This window comes from Dendropsophus ebraccatus, chromosome 1 (genome assembly GCF_027789765.1).
Source record: "Dendropsophus ebraccatus isolate aDenEbr1 chromosome 1, aDenEbr1.pat, whole genome shotgun sequence".
Lineage (NCBI taxonomy): Eukaryota > Metazoa > Chordata > Amphibia > Anura > Hylidae > Dendropsophus > Dendropsophus ebraccatus.
Genome location: NC_091454.1, coordinates 201,801,517 through 201,820,484, shown reverse-complemented (window position 1 = coordinate 201,820,484; position 18,968 = coordinate 201,801,517). Strand labels below are relative to the sequence as shown.

The following is an 18,968-nucleotide window of genomic DNA, read 5'->3' as shown; positions in this document are numbered from 1 at the left end:
TGTTTAGGGCTCCGTTGACTTAAAGGGGATCTGTGGTCAGTCCACAAAAATTTTTGCTTTTATATCAATTCATTGCCTCAGGTGACCTAATTCTGACAGTATTTCTACCCTCGTGCTTTGCCTCTTGGTTCCCGATATAAAAGAGTTTTACTGTTTGGTTGACTATCTGTATTTTTGACCAAATAGTCATGAACTATATTGAAAAAAATGTGGGGGGGGGGGGGGGGGGGGGGGGCTAGACTAAGAGGTGTGAATGGCAGCTTCATCATCAAAAAAACAGCAGCAGTTTGTATATACAAGAAGGAGCTGCAGATCCCTATAATAGAGAATAGAGAAGCAGGGCTGCTGTCAGAGGTCTGTGTGGTCACATGACAGCAATGAAGGAGGGGAGTGTGTTCAGCATGGACCAATCTGGAACAGTGACAGAAACTTTTCTATACAGCAGTGTGTATAGCTGAGTGTAAGTACAGGTACATTTTAGCAGCAGTGTGTATAGCTGAGTGTGAGTGCAGGCTCATTATAGCAGGAATGGAAAGGAAAGGAAACACAAGGACTTATATAGCCTGTAGGGAGTTTGAAGGAATGAGCAGGCCAGATGTGGGCACAGTATAGCAGCACTCTCTGACCGGGGAGAGTGGGGTTACAGCCATGAAGAGATAACCTCCACAGTCCTGTCCTCTGATGCAAGCCCCAGCCTGAAGTGGATCTGCCATGATTTGGAAGGTGAGAGAGACTTCCTGGGTCAGAGTACAGTGCTGTAGACCCCGCTCTGCAGACCATGCCCCTCCCCCACTCTCCCACCCATGGAGCTCTTAAACTAAAGCAATGCTCTTAATCCAAGTTAAAATTTTGAAAAACTGTGAGCTTCTTCCAAAATGCTCCTTAACCAAGTTACTCTTAAACCAAGGTACCACTGTATATATAGTTGGTGTATCCCCATCTTTATGTCAAATTCAAAAGTGATTTTCTCATCAAGACAACCACTAATATGCCCAATCGGAACTATGAGCCAGGTGAAGATATTGCTCCAGTTCTAGCGGACTTGAGCCGCCCACGGACAGCCAATCATTTCAGTGGCTGAAAAAGCATTACTCGCCATTACTATCCTACGCTGATACTGTTCTGATGCTCGCTCAGTCCCCACTAGTGTTGAGTGAGCACATAAATGCAAGAATTCTCATTACTCGAGTGCTTGACTCGAGTAATCAACCCCATTAAAGTCAATGGGAGATTAGAGTATTTAACCAGGTGCCCCCTGTTCGTCAGAGGGGTGTGTGTGTCTAGTTCACCTGAAATCTTAAGAAAGTCATGGAAACCCAACAGAAATGGAACGGAAATGGCAAAATGATTGTTCGGCCCGCCGCCTCTCCCTTCCCAGTGTCATTCAGCCGTCAGTTATTGAAGGTCGTGTAGTAATATAGTGGTATTGGTATAGTGTGTGAGATATCTATTTTTTTAGGTGTTACAAATGGAGATAACTAGTCCTCAAAAGGGGCTTCTAGCCTGCCTACTTTCTTAAACTTTTCCTTTCACTAATGCTGTCCCTCCTCCAGCATCTCTCCCTGCCAAATGACGGCATCTGAGCCAAGCTTTAAGTGAACCGGGTTTAAAGGCAGGCCTGGATTGCCAATCTGGTGGACCAGACAAATGCCTGGTGGGCCACCCAGATTGCCAGTCCATGGACCCCATGGGACAGCCCACAATATACTGTTCTTGGCCACAGAAAGAAGGTAAGAGTGAACATTGCGTCCTGGCACAGGCAGGTTATGTTATCTTGGCATGTTGACACTGGAAAATAATGGGGAAAATTATGGGGTAACTACTGTGTGGGGCCACTAATATGGGGTGACTTCTTTATGGGACATTATTAGGGGTATTAATAAGGAAACTGCATGGGCTACAAAAGGGGGCATTATTACCATTTGGGCCACTATAGATGGGCAACTTATATAAAGGTGGGTAGGTGGTGCAGTGCCTAATGTGTGTATGTGTGTATGTATTTTGCGGAGATGTTGTCATGACAGTCTGGGCCAAGTGGGGAAGGCGATGAAAAATGGAGACTCCAATCAGAGAAGATGTCACTTGTGAGTCACTGGATGTACTGTAACTGTGCTGTAAAATGCTCACTGTACGGAGACTGCTATGCTGGTAGCCTACAGCATTACAGGATGTGCCAGGCCTTCTCTGCATTTTTATTGGCTAATTAAAGCCACCAAACATGTGGGAAGGAGACTTGCACTTTCACCTGAGTACCACGCGCTCAGTCCAACATCGAGCAGTTCCAAGCATCCCTATGCTCGATCAAGCATGCTTGCTTAACACTAGTCCCCACTGATCACCATTTACTGTTCCTGTTTCAGTTCATAGAAAATGCCTGCTCAGCCAATCACAGGCCACAGCAGTGATTTTCCTTAGTCGGTGATTGACTGAGCAAGCAAACATTTCCTTTTGTTAAAACCGGACCAGGATGATGAGATCAGCAGGGATCTGGTGAGTATCTGGAAATACCCGGTTCCAGCGGCGGGTCCCGCATCTGGTGCCTGGTTCCCGGCCGCTTCCTGGTGTCTGACGCGGGCCCGAGACGTGACGTCTCAGGTCCGCTCAGCCACTCAGTGAAGGAGGCGGGATCTGAGCGGACTTGAAACGGATCCCGCCTCCTTTACTGAGTGGCTGAGTGGACCTGAGACGTCACGTCAGACACCCGGGACCCGCCGCTGAAATCGGGGAGGTGAGTGGACGTCTTTTCCCTGGGCCACCTCCTCCCCGTTCCCAGCAAAAAAGTGCCCCCCCCCCCGCTGGAGTACCCCTTTAAGTCTCTAGGAAATGGAAGCAGAATTGTGACTCGTCAATGGGGACTTGCAACACAGGAAGGGTCTGGCAACAAATATGCAAAGTGTAAAGCGAAATCATTGTGACATACTTACCTTATCCATACGTTTTATGCTCCACTACTCCTATGTAGATATAATAAACATGATGGCCATGCAACATTAATAGAAGTAATCCAATTGCCACATTACATACTCATTTTTCACCCATGATGATGTCATCACAGGAGTGTTTAAAGGGGTTTTCCCATAGCGTTTCACCTATACACATAACAGGCAATAAGTGTCTTATCGGTATGGTACATACCACTGGGATCCCTATGGGATTGTAATGACAATTGTAGTTTTGCAACAGAGGGCAGAAGGTTCCCCATCCCTGGTATAGGAGATTGTCACTTTAGCCAGTAATGTTTTATACACCTTCTCACTGTTCCTAAATCTTCATACCACGGCTCCTTCCTGTCTACTTCCATAGAAAAGAAAACGTGCTAGCGGGCTGTGCTTATTGTATATCAGACTATTGGGATTTCTGGTTTACAGAGTGCTCGCCTAATGGAATTTAGAGTGGAAAGGTCATTTTTTTTCATCTTCATTATTGTAGCGTATTTAGAACTTTTCAGCAAGTGCAATGCGTTTCAGGCTGTGCGAGTCCTTTCCTCATGGTCTGAAACGCGTTGTCTGTATTTGCTGTATCATCTACAGTAAAGAAGGTGCCTGGAGACTATTCTTCCTTTATGACTTTTCACAGTATAAAACTCACATGCACGTGAAGGGTATATGATCATGGGTTTTCTAATGTTACTATACAGCATTACCAGGTTATACTATCTACAGTAATGAGTCGGCATGTGAGCGCTGTCAGTACGGCTCTATAAGAGTCACATTGATTTCAGTAGAAAGTAAATCAGATTAAGCAAAAGAGGCCGGAGTCTATAGAAAAAGATTGGCGCCCACGGACACCCCCTCTACTAATGCTAACTCCTGACTTTGTAAAACCATTAATAGGGATCGTACCCTTTAAGAAATACACTGAGTATTTAGCTACCGGGCATCGGCTCAGTTATAGGATGTTATTCTCAAGGTTTATTCAGTCCACTTTGGAATAAGTTTGGAATAATGAGCCGTGAATTCCAGCAAAGGGCGAGGAACCTCCTGCCCTACCCAGGATACAAAGAGTCAGCTCAGTGGGTCAGGTCCTTCCACAGAGACTGAGAATAGGTGTTAAATATTCTTCTATATTCCTTGTGCCACGTATTTCAAGGGTTCATGTCGAGCTATACAGCGGATGAAGAATACAATTTTATAGAAAGAATTAATTATTCTATATTCTACACTATTATTATATTTCTTCCTATTATTAAGGCTGGCTTATTTGCCTGAGAACAAAAAGAATTGGGTGCTAGAAATCAACAGGTGACAAGCGATCCAGGTGAAAAGTTGGGCGGTCCTGCCAAGGTCAGCAGGTTTGGCCAAGAATATCTCATTTGCATGGTCACCTTTAAATACTTAGGCTAGGTTCACACTGCGTTTTTGCAATCCGTTTTTTTTTATACGTTTTTTTGCAAAAAACGGATGCATTTGTGCGCATCCGTTTTGATCCGTTTTTCCATTGACTTCCATTGTAAAAAAAAAAAGGGATCAAAAGGGATCCGTTTTTTTGGCAGACACAAAAACGTAGCTGACACTACTTTTGTGTCCGTTTAAATAAACGCATTTGTTTTGTTCCATTTTTTCACAATGGAAGTCAATGGAAAAACAGATCAAAATGGATGCACACAAATGCATTTGTATTTTCATCCGTTTCTCATCCGTTTTTTGCAAAAAACGGATGAAAAAAAAAACGGATTGCAAAGACGCTGGGGGAACCGATCCTCAATGATAAAAGTTTTCCTACCATGGCAGGGGGGATCAGATGTTGTGTTATCTTGTCCCTCTCATACTGTTTCACTGAATAAAAAGCTGCAGCTGCATCCCCCTCCTACCACCAAGGACTAAAGGCCCTATTCCACCGGACGATTATAGTTCGCATAATCGTTAACAATTAACGATCTCAAACGACTGCTATTGCGAAATACCTGAAAACGTTCACTCATTTCCATGGAAAGATAATCATTACTTATGATCATATTTGCGATCGTTTTTTCTTCGCTATTTCTTTGGTATTGCGTTCGTATCTACTGCGAACGACCGAACGACGTCTTATCTTCAAAAATACGATCACAAGTAATGATTGTACATACTTACATACATACCTTAGACTTTGATTTTCCATCACGGCTGACCGCTATCACGCTATCACCTGAGACTGATGGCTGAACCTGCTGGTATGGGTACGGGGTACGGATACAGTCGATCAAAGTCTAAGGTATGTATGTATATATATATATATATATATATATATATATATATATACACACACACACACACATAAAAGTAGTTAAAACGTAGGCCTTCTGCTATCCTATCCACCCATACCCATGCAGGTTACCCATAAAAAATAAGCAAAGAACTTGTTTTTACATTGAAAAGGAAATGGAAATTTTTTGTAATCTTCACTCACAACATGACTAAGGAAAAAAAAGGTAAAAAATAAAATATTGCAAAAATAACCTGAAAAAAAAATTGTGGGGAAAGTCTAACAAATATAAAAATATATAGTCATGAAATTAAAATCAGAGGGTCAGAAAGACTTTTTACACATTTTTTAGAAACTGAGTTAGTTTTGTAAAGTTGTAAAATGAGATGGAGATCAACGTTTTATATTTTATATTGTGTCCGCCTTTCTATAACCCCCGACAACCCCTTTAACTACAGTTCAATTTATTGCAATGCATTCGCCTGTGCATGTCTATTACGAGACTCTTTTTGGAGCCCCTCCCCTCCCCCAATTAACCCCCCCGTAGGTGTCGTAATTAGTATTAATTAGGGTAACTAAAGTGTTAAATGGTTGGCATCTGACTGTTTACCAATGCCACATGTTAGAGCAGGAGGGTGGCTGTCAATCACTGATGCCCCCTAGGGGGTAATTGTACAAAGACAACTGCTAAGCCTGTGTGGTGTGTATATATATATTATATATATATATTACAGATGACAGGAACTACTTGCAAACCACACTGTAAGTATAGAGAACATGGCAGGAAGAGCTTGGGGGGAAGGGAAATAGTCCAGCATTCAAGTGGTTAATAAATCAGTATAATTAAATCAGACAGGCCTCTTGTGAACACTGCACTTGCTGGGAATGACACCAATACAAATGAACTAATATTTCACAATACAATGTGATCGGCTGAGCACAACTCTACAAATTACATAGAATTATAACCAACATGGCCTTACTTATATTGTCCACATGTGCAAATAGAACTTATCATCCGTACACATCTCTAAAGCTGGCTATACATTTCAGATGTTTGGCCACCAGCTATCCCCATATATACACTTATTCAAAATTCATTTAGAATGGGGAGAAAGCTACCGCCAAACACTTCTGGCAGCGGCATATCCACCCAAGAACAATAGAACGGAGCATGATGAAACAGCGTGATCTTTCTCCCTCCTGCCATCTGGGTAGAGTCAGGAGAGTTAGCCAATCCTTATGAAATCGGCTGCTATGACCACCTTTAAAGGAGGTTAGAAAATAATACCTGCTTTCTTTCAAAAACAGCGCCACTCCTATCCTCTGGTTGTGTGAGGTATTACAACTCTACTCTGTTCACTTTAATGCAACTGAGCTGCAAACTGATGACAAGAGAGGCGCTAGTTCAAGAAGACATCAGTTCTTATTTTCTAATCCCCTTTAATATGTGGACCCCCTACCATTACTGTCCTCATGAAGCCCGGTCCCCTCTGATAAAAATGGCTGCTCAGCCAATCACTAGCCATAACAGTGATCCGGCTCAGCCAATTATTGAGTCGGAAGTACTCATAGTTGGGACAGCAGTGGGCAGGCAAGCAGGGACGCAGCTAGACACTTCTGTCCCATAAGGAGACACCAGTATTATAAAAGGCACATGGTAGACTAACTTTGCATTGGGGCCCAGATACTCTATGCCTCTGCAGATAAGCTATCAACTTATTTCAGTTCCTGGTAGAAAGAGAACAAGTATCAAACTGTGCACACATAGGGCCAGCAAGCAAACCAGAAAGAATTTGTCTCTAAAACAAGCTGAATTGTGAATTCAGCTCTTGAGGCTGTTACATAATGTAAATATATTAAAACACTCAAACTCACAGCCCTCCAGCTGTTGCAAAACTATAATTCCCATCATGCCTGGACAGCCAAAGGCTGTGTATTATAGTGACTCAGCTACATGTAGATCTTTTCGGTTAAAGTTCTATACTATAAGAGACATATAGACACACGTGTGTATAGGACAGTCGAATATACATATGCAATAGGTATAATACGTAATATACGTAATCTATCTATCATGACTTAGAACATGAGTACCACACAGAAAATACTAATACCATCAATCTTCACCATAGTATCATACTATAACTAGCATATACTATTCCTCCGCAGAACATAAGCATATTAAACATCAATCCCATTTCCACCATCCGTCCATCTATCCATCCCTCCATCCGTCCGTCCATCCATCCATCCATCCATCCCTCCATCTATCCATCCCTCCATCCATCCATCCATCCCTCCATCCATCTATCCATCCCCCCATCCGTCCATCCATCCATCCAGCCATCCATCCATCTTCTGGACCACTCTGCATTTCCAGTTAGACGCTCAAAGTTGTAATGCGTCGGTCATGCCGTGGCATGCGTGTGCCATTCCTGCACGGGTGCCCCTCGCATACCCCCGAGCCATTGTCTCCAGCACACGGGACACATAAAGACATTTCTGTTCAGTAATTCACAATGACTAATCTGTCTTATGAAGCTAATACCCGGCTATATAACCAGCAGCCGCTGCAAATCCCTCAGTGCCGGGGGAGACGGGAACACTTACATACAGTGACATAGAATATACATCCAGGTGTATCTACATAGCAGAAGCATCAGGAACATCACATAGATCCTAACGCAATATACATATACATGCATTATATGACATAATAACACACCGCCATACACACACCTATAAATACGTACACAATGACCAGGCCCAGCTCCCTGTTACGCAGTCACAAGATGCACAGTCACAAATCCTCCTCCTCCTCCCATATTACCTCTTTTACCCACCCTCGTACTTCCCCATGCACCCTGCCTGACCGCCCCTGCCCCCTCCCGGGCCTGTCGCACCCCCCTCCCTTGCCACCACCCCCCATCGTGTTACCGTGGGTTCCCGGGCAGTACAGACAGTGTCAGCATCATCTGCTGTTCCTGACTCCCGTAACTATGGCAACAGCTAATCCCCAGCATCACCAGGGAGATGAATGGTCCCCTCCCTGCCTGCAGAGCAGCGGCTGCCCCTCCCTGCAGCACATCGCCTCCCAGGCTGCCAGCAGTAGGAGATCATCTTTCTGCAGAATAACATTTGTTTCACCTTGTCCGCCGTCATCCCTGACACCGTCCTTAGGCTTCAGAGAGATGTATTTATTAGGGGATAATGGAGATGGCCTAATGCAATGATAACTCACTAGCCCCCTCCTCAGCCTTACATCTCACGCCACCTACACCTCTGACCGCAGACCTAAGAATAAAAAGAACGCAACGCTATAAAAAGACAACCAGGAAAACAGAAAGTCTGTCCCATCTATGGAACAACATTCTCTATTGTTCCCTGTTATCAGCCATCAAGCTGTAGTGCTCTCCAATGCAATGAATGAATCCTGCCCCCAGGACCTTCAAGTTCATCTGAATAATGAATGAATTACGCAGACCATTGGTTATACACAGTAAAGACCCCGACCAATGATTTATGAAGTAATATAGTAGTATTGATCTGTACCATGAGCGGTACTATTGAGGGAGAAGAATAGGGACTTTCATGTATGTGTGCTAGGCTATGATCACACCATGTTATGAATCATCCATAAATATATATATATATATACTGTATATATAATTTTTTTTATTTTAATACTATATACAGTAAACCCCTTACTATACAAGAGCTATAAAAGGTACACCGATGAATGCTCAAAAGAACCTCTTTTAGTTCCATAGAGGCCTACAGACCATCATCTAGAGCAGTGATTTTCAACCTTTTTTGAGCCACGGCACACTTTTTATATTTAAAAAATCCCGGGGCACACCACCAACCAAAATGGCACAAAATGACACTAAAACAGTACATATTATACATATAGTTGATAATATAGATTCTAAATGTATTTATACTCACTCAGTGTGAAACCTGGGCCTGTTTTCTTCTCCCCCTGTGCTTCTCTCCACCATACTTCTCCCCCCTGCTTCTCTCCTGTGCTTCTCTCCTGTGCTTCTCTCCACCATACTTCTCCCCCCTGCTTCTCTCCTGTGCTTCTCTCCACCATACTTCCCCCCTACTTCTCTCCTGTGCTTCTCTCCACCATACTTCTCCCCCCTGCTTATCTCCTGTGCTTCTCTCCACCATACTTCTCCCTCCTGCCTCTCTCCTGTGCTTCTCTCCCCCATGCTTCTCTCCTGTGTTCTCTCCACCATACTTCTCCCCCCTGCTTCTCTCCTGTGCTTCTCTCCCCCATGCACCTCTCCTGTGCTTCTCTCCTGTTCTTCTCTCCACCATACTTTCCCCTGCTTCTCTCCTGTGCTTCTCTCCTGTGCTTCTCTCCACCATACTTCTCCCCCCTGCTTCTCTCCTGTGCTTCTCTCCCCCATGCTTCTCTCCTGTGCTTCTCTCCCCCCTGCTTCTCTCCTGTGCTTCTCTCCACCATACTTCTCCCCACTACTTCTCTCCTGTGCTTCTCTCCACTATACTTCTCCTGCTTCTCTCCTGTGCTTCTCTCCCCCATGCTTCTCTCCTGTGCTTCTCTCCACCATACTTCTCCCCCCTGCTTCTCTCCTGTGCTTCTCTCCCCCATGCTTCTCTCCTGTGCTTCTCTCCCCCCTGCTTCTCTCCTGTGCTTCTCTCCACCATACTTCTCCCCCCTGCTTCTCTCCTGTGATTCTCTCCTGTGCTTCTCTCCACCATACTTCTCCCCCCTGCTTCTCTCATGTGCTTCTCTCCCCCATGCTTCTCTCCTGTGCTTCTCTCCTGTGCTTCTCTCCACCATACTTCTCCCCCCTGCTTCTCTCCTGTGCTTCTCTCCCCCATGCTTCTCTCCTGTGCTTCTCTCCACCAAACTTCTCTCCCCCCTGCTTCTCTCCGCTGTTTCTCTACCCCATCCCCAGGTTTCTCTCCCCCCCTTCCTCCTCACTTCCTCCGAGATGGTCGCCACTGCTGTCCGCCTCACCTACTGGCCGCCCGTAGGGCCCGGACAAGCTCTTCTAATCACATGTTGATTGGATGCGTGCATCACGGCCCGCCGCAGTGCACCGCACAACCGCCCACATTATAATCCGCCACTGATCGCTGTGCATTGCCGGGGAACAAAACACAGGGGTACCATAGTTTGGGGAACTTTCCCTGCGGCACACCCGACCGTGTGTCGCGGCACACTGGTTGAAAATCACTGATCTAGAGGTATACAGTATTATCACAATGGAGCATAGGGTTATGTATAGCTTTATAGACTGAACTCATGTGTACGGGAGGGCATTTGTCTTTATCTGTGCAATACGTCACAGGAATAGCCTCGTATTTCAGCCATGTATTTTACTACCTGCCCTCTGTATTCACAATGCAGACTGTGGTGTGTATTCCCATGAAAAACAATAGGGTGCACAGTACAGCTAAAATGAAGGTCAAAATACCATGTGTGACATTGCAAGGCACTATTCGCTCCTGGCTTCCACCCCACTGTCCACGGAGAAGCCGTAAGTCAAGGTTGGCTTCCCCAGGCTTGGAGCAAGGGTTGCAGAAGGGTACAAAACCTAGTGGCCACACAATCCCCTTCCCTAGACCACCAGGATGGAGCTCCATAAAGGAGGGGCACCACAACTTGGTATAAAATGGACAGTGAACACTCAGTATACATAAATAATGCACCATGAATGCAGCCTGGACATCTGTTTGGAATTCTAAAAATACAATATAGACTGGTACCTTGGTTTAAGAGTAACTTGGATTAAGAGCGTTTTGCAAGAAGAGATCATAGTTTTTTGAAATTGTAACTTGGTTTAAGAGCATTGCTTTGGTTTAAGAGCTCCCTGTATTAGGTGGGAGGGCATGTGGGAGAGGGGCATGGTCTGCATAACGGGGTCTATAGCACTGTACTCTGACCCAGGAAGTCTCCCTCACCTTCCAAATCATAGCGGATCCACTTCAGGGGACAGGACTGTGGAGGTAATCTCTCTTGATAGCTGTAACCCGTCTCCCCGGTCAGAGAGCGCTGCATTTATGTGGCCTCATCTGCCCTGCTCATTTCTTCATACTCTGTCAGCCCTTGTGTTTGCCATCCTCCTCATTCCTGTTATAATGTGCCTGCACTCACACTGCTGTATAGAGATGTTTCTGTCACTTTTCTCCTGCACAGCTCTGTGATTCTCACTTCCTGATTGGTCCATGCTGAGCACACCCCTTCCCCATTGCTGTCATGTGACCACACAGACCTCTGACAGCAGCCCTGCTTCTCTATTCTAGCCTGTTGTACTACACTACTGCATTATTGGGATCTGCAGTTCCATCCTGTATCTACAAACTGCTGCTGTGTTATCAGGTTTATGAACTTACTATACATTATACTCCACATGTTGACTGCTATACTGTACACTAACTTATAATATGACATATTTAGCTGTTTCTCATTTTTCATCTGTTTTACATGTTATTCAGAATAAAAAAAATCATTATTTTTGGGGTGTGGAACCAATTGTCTGCATTTCTATGATTTCTTATGGGAAAATTTGCTTTGGTTTAAGAGTGAATTTGGATTACAAGCACGGTCCTGGAACGAATTATGATCGTAATCCAAAGCACCACTGTACTTGCTAGCTTAAAGGCAAATAGAGGTGAGGGCACTGAAAAGTGAAAGTAAGTACTTATCCCTAGTGAGTTTAGGGATCCTACCGTCACCACCCCTGGGGAACTTCTGTACAGCAAGTATACAGCAGGGTTGCAAGGTGCTGTTCTGCATTATTGGAAACCCTATGAGCACTCAGAGGGAGAGACCATGGCGTTTTAGCCTGATGTGCTTTAGGACATTCTTAGTGTTGCTGAGGGTCCTTAATGGGAATCTGTCACTAGGTGTACGCTGCCTTAAATGAGGGCAGCATAAACTAGTGACAGAAATGCTGAACACATTTTTTTTCTTCTCATAATTCTATTAAGCTGTTCTCCTAATATGCAGGAGAAATGTTTCTTTCCACACCCCTCCCTCCTCTCCATTAGTAGTCCTCAATATTCAAATGAAGCAGAAAACTCCACCCACCAGCTGCTGATTGACAGCTGACTGCCTATACACAGCATGGATAGATAACTGCCAATCAGCAGCTGGTGGGCGGAGTTTTCTGCTCTTCATGAATATCCAGGACCACTGGGCTCATGCACATTATGAAGAGGACTACTTATTGTCCATGTTATTCAGGAGGATATCTCTGGATCAGCTGCACAGAATAATATAAGTGATACATCATTCTGTTCAGCTTCTCAGTCACTAGTTTATGCCACCCTGAGATAGGACAGCCTAAACCTACTGAGTCTCTTTAAGGAATACAAGCCAGAAGGTGGATTCCCTCTTCTGTGGATCCCTGAACACCCATTTGTGGTAACAAACACACTACACATACTTTATAAGAGTCCAGTCAAGTTTACAACTAGGATTCCAAACTATTGGATATAATGGACTGGTGGACTTATGTTTTATGGAGAATATGATGATTCTATCTTTGCCCTGAAATGATACATCTGTCTTATCCATGGATGAATGGCATTTTACTGGACTGGTGAAGTGCCACTGTGCCCTCTAAGTGCTGTGGATTGAGCAGATAAAGGAGTATTTGTATGTTACTTGGAATACAATGCAGACTCCATTCTGTTGTGTACAAACAAGCTCCTATTCTTCTGACTAGCAACATAACAGAGCAGAATATAGAATCGGTTCCAGATAGAGAGACTCCAGCTCATTCTAGGTAGTCCTGGTAATACTGACTGGGACTCCTGAACTCCTAAGTCCTGAGAGTGATCATGGATTACCCCAGATAGAGGCGCAGGTCATAGCAAATCTCAGAACGGCCCTGACTCCCGCAAATGTTCTAGATCTTTATAAAGTTAAGGGGGTTATCCAGGATTAGGAAAGCAAACTTGTTTTTTTCTTCTTCCAGGAACAGCCACACTCTTGTCTTTAGTTTGGATGTTGTAATGCAGCTCAGTCCCATTGAAGTGAATAGAGATCACAGGGGCATGTCACAAGTTTCAATCAATCGGGGTCTCACTGCTGAGATCCTGAAACTCCCAATTGATCAGGAGAACAAGCATGTGTAGTGTCCCAGAACAGGTGTGCCACTAAGTTTCCTATGCACCTGCGCAAAGTAACTCCCTAATGGTCTCACAGTGGGATGAAGTAAAAGTGTATTATGTGTTTTTCCCCACTAGATGTCACTACTGTATTTCTTTTATGTATTAAGTTATGCACAGCTAAAGGAATCAGTGGATAAATAGTTTTATGTCACATGTTGTTTTCTGTCCTGTTACAGGTGCAGGTCTTCTTTCCCTCTTTTCTGCCCTATCAGCTTTCTTCTTTCTTTGCACCACACAGCTGCACCAATCACCAGTAGGTTTAGGTTGCCCCTATAAGAGGAAGGTTAGTTCCTGGTGGGTGGAATTCTAGTTCTCTAGTTAGGAGTTGGAGAAAGAGAGACACAGAGGGAGAGAGTTTGTTCATTGGTGCCCTTATCCTCAGCTATCATGCAGTGCTAGACCCCCTTAGGAGGAAGGATGTTCCTCCGAGGATCACCTTGTCCACGCCAGGGATACTATCTACACGACACAGGGCAGCATACCAGGTACTGACCCCAGTAGGACAAAGCTGCAGTTCAAGCCTACGTATCCTACTGCAACACACAGCTATTCTAGGAAACCCTGGGAAGTCTGCTCTGCCTAGCAGGACTGGTATCTCGACACTATAGGGCATAAGGCGGTCAGATCAAAGATATCTATCCATACATGAGTACAAGTATCTTCTTCTTTTCCTTCTGTTCTTCACTACGCTATCCCAGCAGAGTACACAGCTACATTGGACAGGGCCCTCAAGATGTTTCTCTACTCCACTTTCCTTTTGTCTACAAACTACTACTATTACATCTTGCCTGCACCTACAGTTGCCAAAGTAATATTGTATTGCACTTAAGATTTTAAGTAAATGGACGTTATTGGACTCTGGTCTATTCTTCCTGCACCCACACCTACACACCAAGTTACACTTGGGTTATCTGAAACCTCTGGAGCAGTGCCCAATTGTCCGGGGGTGGGTTCTAACGCCACTCCAGGCTACTGTGACAAGTGCCCAAGTGACCCTACACCCACAGAGTTGCCACAACAGCGCACAAGCTACCCTGGCATACAGCTGCCCGCCTTCCGCACATGTGGTAGCGCAATTCATGTTCCTGCTGTCTATCATTTCTGTTCAGTGGTCCCATAGACTTATAATGGAGACTGCTGCAAGCCGGGGGATACACTACATCACACATCTGCGAAATATGTTATAATATAAGATTATTATTTTCCCATGCAGTAGGCATTTCAGATGCCCGAAAAAAGCCAATTTAGCCAATTTTCTGCCATCTATTCATTTGTGACAGATACCACTAATGGCAAACACCTGTGCATAGTTGATTTGTGTTGAATGTTTTTGGCCATCACTGGTAAAAATACTAATGCCGGATGACAGATCTCCATCTCATCAATGAAACATGAGAGATCAATTGATTATTTTGCCTGAATTGTCATTTTAGCATATGGTGTTGTGGTTCATGATGACAGCCGTCAAAACACCAACCATGGACGACAAGTCATCCAGAAAACGGCCATCTGAAAGCTCTCATGTATGGGCAGCAATAAAAAGATGTATTGATCTGCTGTTCTCTATGTGTGACAATGAGCTAGTGTTGTGTACATATCACTGTCCCTAATGAGATCCCCTCCAGGATCACCGATCACATGCAAAAAATGTGAGGAAAAATGCAAAAACTTTCCCCACAATCCCAGTTACAAAGAAAGAAACCTGACATGACACACAAAAACAGTATTTGGAGCTGCTAAAAGGAAAGGTTAGGAACACAATGTCAGCAAATACCAGCGAGACAACGAGAAGGCATGAGAAAGCAAAGGGAGGGGGAGGACGGACACTGACACACACTACTACACTGATATACCAGGACAGTCCGAATATATATATATATATATATATATATATATATATATATATATATCAGAAACTGTGTCCTGTATACTGAGATACAGACAGGGGAACAGTCCTATTAAATACATGATAAATATATGAATGCTTAGAATTACCTGGTTAGGATATGGCTATAAGTCTGCAGTAGTGTAGACCGGGAATGTGACCACTGTGGTAGTAAGAATGACCGCAAGCAAGGAGACTTAAACATTAACCAGGGAAGTAGACTGATTGTAGTAAAATCTTGTTACGTAGGCATCTTCATGTTGGCGTTATAAAGAACACGTGTCCAGTTATAAGTGTCTTTTCTGACACATCTTCTGTTTAATATTCAGCCGTAAAACTATTAGCGTATTTTTTTAATTTTTACGTTTTATATATCTCTCGCGACACTAGATATAACACAGTATATAAGCACTGTATGTAGTGTTCCATTTTTTACTTATGAAATGACATACTGTCTGGAACTGGCCTGGAAGAGTTGAGGGTACCACGGGGTAAAGCTAGGCCTGGTCTCAGTCTCACAGTAGTATATAACTTTCCATCTTCAATTCTGGGGAAACCATAGAAGAATGTAAGTGCTGAGTGGGTAGTTCTAGTTGGAGCTGAATTCCCAGTAGACGAATCCTGTGTCAAATGGACGTTCATGTGTAAAACCACTGCAAATGTATCTGTAATTGATAATGTATAATGGACTGTCAGTCAGTATGAGAGTCTTAAAGGGGTTATCCAGTGCTACAAAAGCATGGCCACTTCTTTTCAGAGACAACACGACTCTTGTCTCCAGTTCAGGTGCAGTTTGCAATTAGGCTCAATTCACTTCAATGGAACTTTGCAGCAGAGTGGGGCTGTCTCTAGAAGAAAGTTGCCATGTATTTGTAGCGCTGGATAACCCCTTTAACACCAGCATATACATTGATCAGTCATCACAATAAAACTATTATGTAGCCCTGTGGACAAGAGTCTTGGATGCTGAAGACCATGTTGCCGGTTCACGCATCTGTTCTTTTTTTGTTTTTTGTTTTTTTAGCATACACAAAACTGTGGTTGAGGTTTTTGATCCGTTCTGATCTTTTTTTTTTTTTTTTAAATAGAAGTCAATGGAAAAACTGATCAAAACAGATGCACACAAAGGCATCTTGTTTTTCATCAGTTTTTTTTACATAAAACATGAAAAAAAATAATCAACTGCAAAAACAAAAAAACCACAGTGTGAACCCAGCCTTACCAACCACCACTCTACTCTAATAGCAGTGCCCAGGCTGGTGTTTATATAGATATAGAATACATATTTACAGTTTTTTTCCAGCATATAAGACGACTTTTTAACCCCGAAAAATCTTCTCAGAAGTCGGGGGTCGTATTATACGCTGGGTATGGTCACCCCATATGGTAGGGGAGCTCAAAAATGGCCCATACGGTAGGGGAGCTCACCGTATGTGGCGACCACAATAAAAAAAACGAACAATTAACTCACTTGTGACTCATTCCTGATAGCCGCGCGTCTCTTGTCCCTTTCCCGGCGGTGTAGAGGCTGCCTGTGCCTGAAGTCCCCAAAGTTCTCCCGGCCAGCCAAGCGTCTCATCAGAGAAGCTCAGTTGCCGGGTGAGCTTGAGAGAATGGGACTTCCGGAGCCTCTGTCAGTCTCCCCAATGTCTCCGAGCTTCTCAGGGGATCTCTGGCGCAGACAGTGTCACACTGCCTGCGCTGGAACAGAACAGGTCACAGGTGAGTTAATTGTTGTGTTTTTCTTTTTTTCTTTAACTGCAGTTAACCCCTGCCTGACTGCAGCAGGGCTCCATCTAGTAAACCCTGCTGCGGTCAGGCAGGGGTCAGGTAGGCAAACCCCTGAAAATCTTAAAAGTCAAGGGTCGTCTTATACGCCAGGAAATTCAGTATATATGTGCTGTCCCACCACGGGTGTTATTAGTTTTACACCCCTCGTCCCCAAGTCTTGGTAGAGAGAGGACACAAAACACGACGGTCCCTGCTGTAGTTCAGCTGGGCCCTGGCTTTTAGTGCCATCAGGAAACAACACTGTACATAGTGCACTTAATTAGGTGTGTATATTTGTTCTATGTCATTTTTTTGGACCTTTAATTTTAATCAATTAATAAAAGTTATATTTTAGATGTCCTACGGTGGTCCTAATACGTCGGTGATTATGTTATGATTTTGTTTGGTCTGACCTATCTGTGGGAGACTGTACCCTGTTTTCAGTCAATTGGATTTGTGGGCCCTGGCTTTGCCAGTCCAGTGTAGTCTAGCCTAGTGGATAAACGTACATGGGAGACACAGAGACGTTTTCTTTAAAAGCTACACTTCTACTCACTATGCAGTGTTAAGCTACTCGTGAGAGAACAAAGCAGAGAACACCACAACTTACGCAGTGAACACTCCTAAAAGAGCAGGACAGTATCCTAAAAGCTAGTGGAATTCATCCGGATAGACCACATATACAGTTTAAATTTACTCACCGAAGTCCGTAGGCAGCACAGGAAAACAATTGGGTTATCATGAGTTTCATCCTACTAGACAGAAGAAACAAACAAATAGAGCTTGAACAGGTGACCATACCTTGCCCTAATTACCCTGCTATAAGAAGATCCCAGAAAGGACACCACACAAGTTAATTATGCAGCAATAACACAATTTTAATAGGGCGGGATGCTGTGCTGCCTACGGACTCATAGAAAGAAGAAATTTCGGTGAGTAAATTTAAACTTTCTATTCGTCCTACGGCAGCACAGGAAAACAATTGGGATAGAAAAGCAATCATGAAAATAGGGAGGGTCATAAAGAAGCAGCCACTTCCAGCACTCTTTTGCCAAAGGACGCCTCCTTGTTGGTGATCACATCCACTTTATAATGCTTGATGAATGTGTTGGGAGTTGACCACAAAGCCGCCCTGCAAATATCATCCAATGAGACTTGCGCCAGGTGAGCCCACGAGGTGGCAGTGGATCTGGTCGAGTGAGCTTTGATACCTGCCGGAGGTTGAAGCCCTTGGTTGGTATAACAAAAGGAGATCACATCTTTCAACCATCTAGCTAGGGAAGCTTTAGAAGCTGTTTTACCCTTATTCGGGCCTTGAAACTGAATGAATAACGAATCCGATAGACGAAACTGTTGTGTCTTTTCCAGGTAAGACAAAATCGTTCTTTTGACATCGAGGCGATTTAATCTTTCTTCCTCTGTTCCTTGAGGATCTTCGCACAATGATGGCAGGAACACTTCTTGAGATATATTAGATGATGATGGTACCTTTGGAAGGAAACCTTGGGAAGTGCGCAGTATGAGACAACCTTGACTGACTCTTAGGTATGGAGGTCTGCAGGAAAATGCTTGGATTTCACCTATCCTTTTTGCTGTAGAGATAGCTACCAGGAACAGTGCTTTCCATGAGAGGAATTTAATGTCCATTTCTTCTATGGGTTCAAATGGATGTAATGTTAGGCTATCCAGCACCAATGAAAGATCCCAAGAAGCAATAGTCTTCTTGACTGTAGGTTGTAAGTTCTTTATTGCCCTGAAAAATCTTTTAATCAAGACCTGATTGGAAAAACGACCTTCATACACATAGTTGATTGCTGAAAAATATACCTTTAAGGTATTAAATTTCAAATTCCTCTTAAAACCTTCTTGAAGGAATTGTAGCACTGCCGGTACTGAAGGTGTAGAAACATTATTTTGTGAACACCACGATTTGAAAATGCCAGCGATTCTGTCATACACTTTAATGGTA

At 43.9% G+C, this 18,968-nt stretch overlaps 1 protein-coding gene across 1 annotated transcript in view; it reads left to right on the top strand.

The window, feature by feature from the left end:
* Positions 1 to 18,968, top strand: part of LOC138767100 (protein PBDC1-like) — a 97,985-nt gene that overhangs the window by 59,279 nt on the left and 19,738 nt on the right. The gene's annotated exons all lie outside the window — the stretch shown is intronic.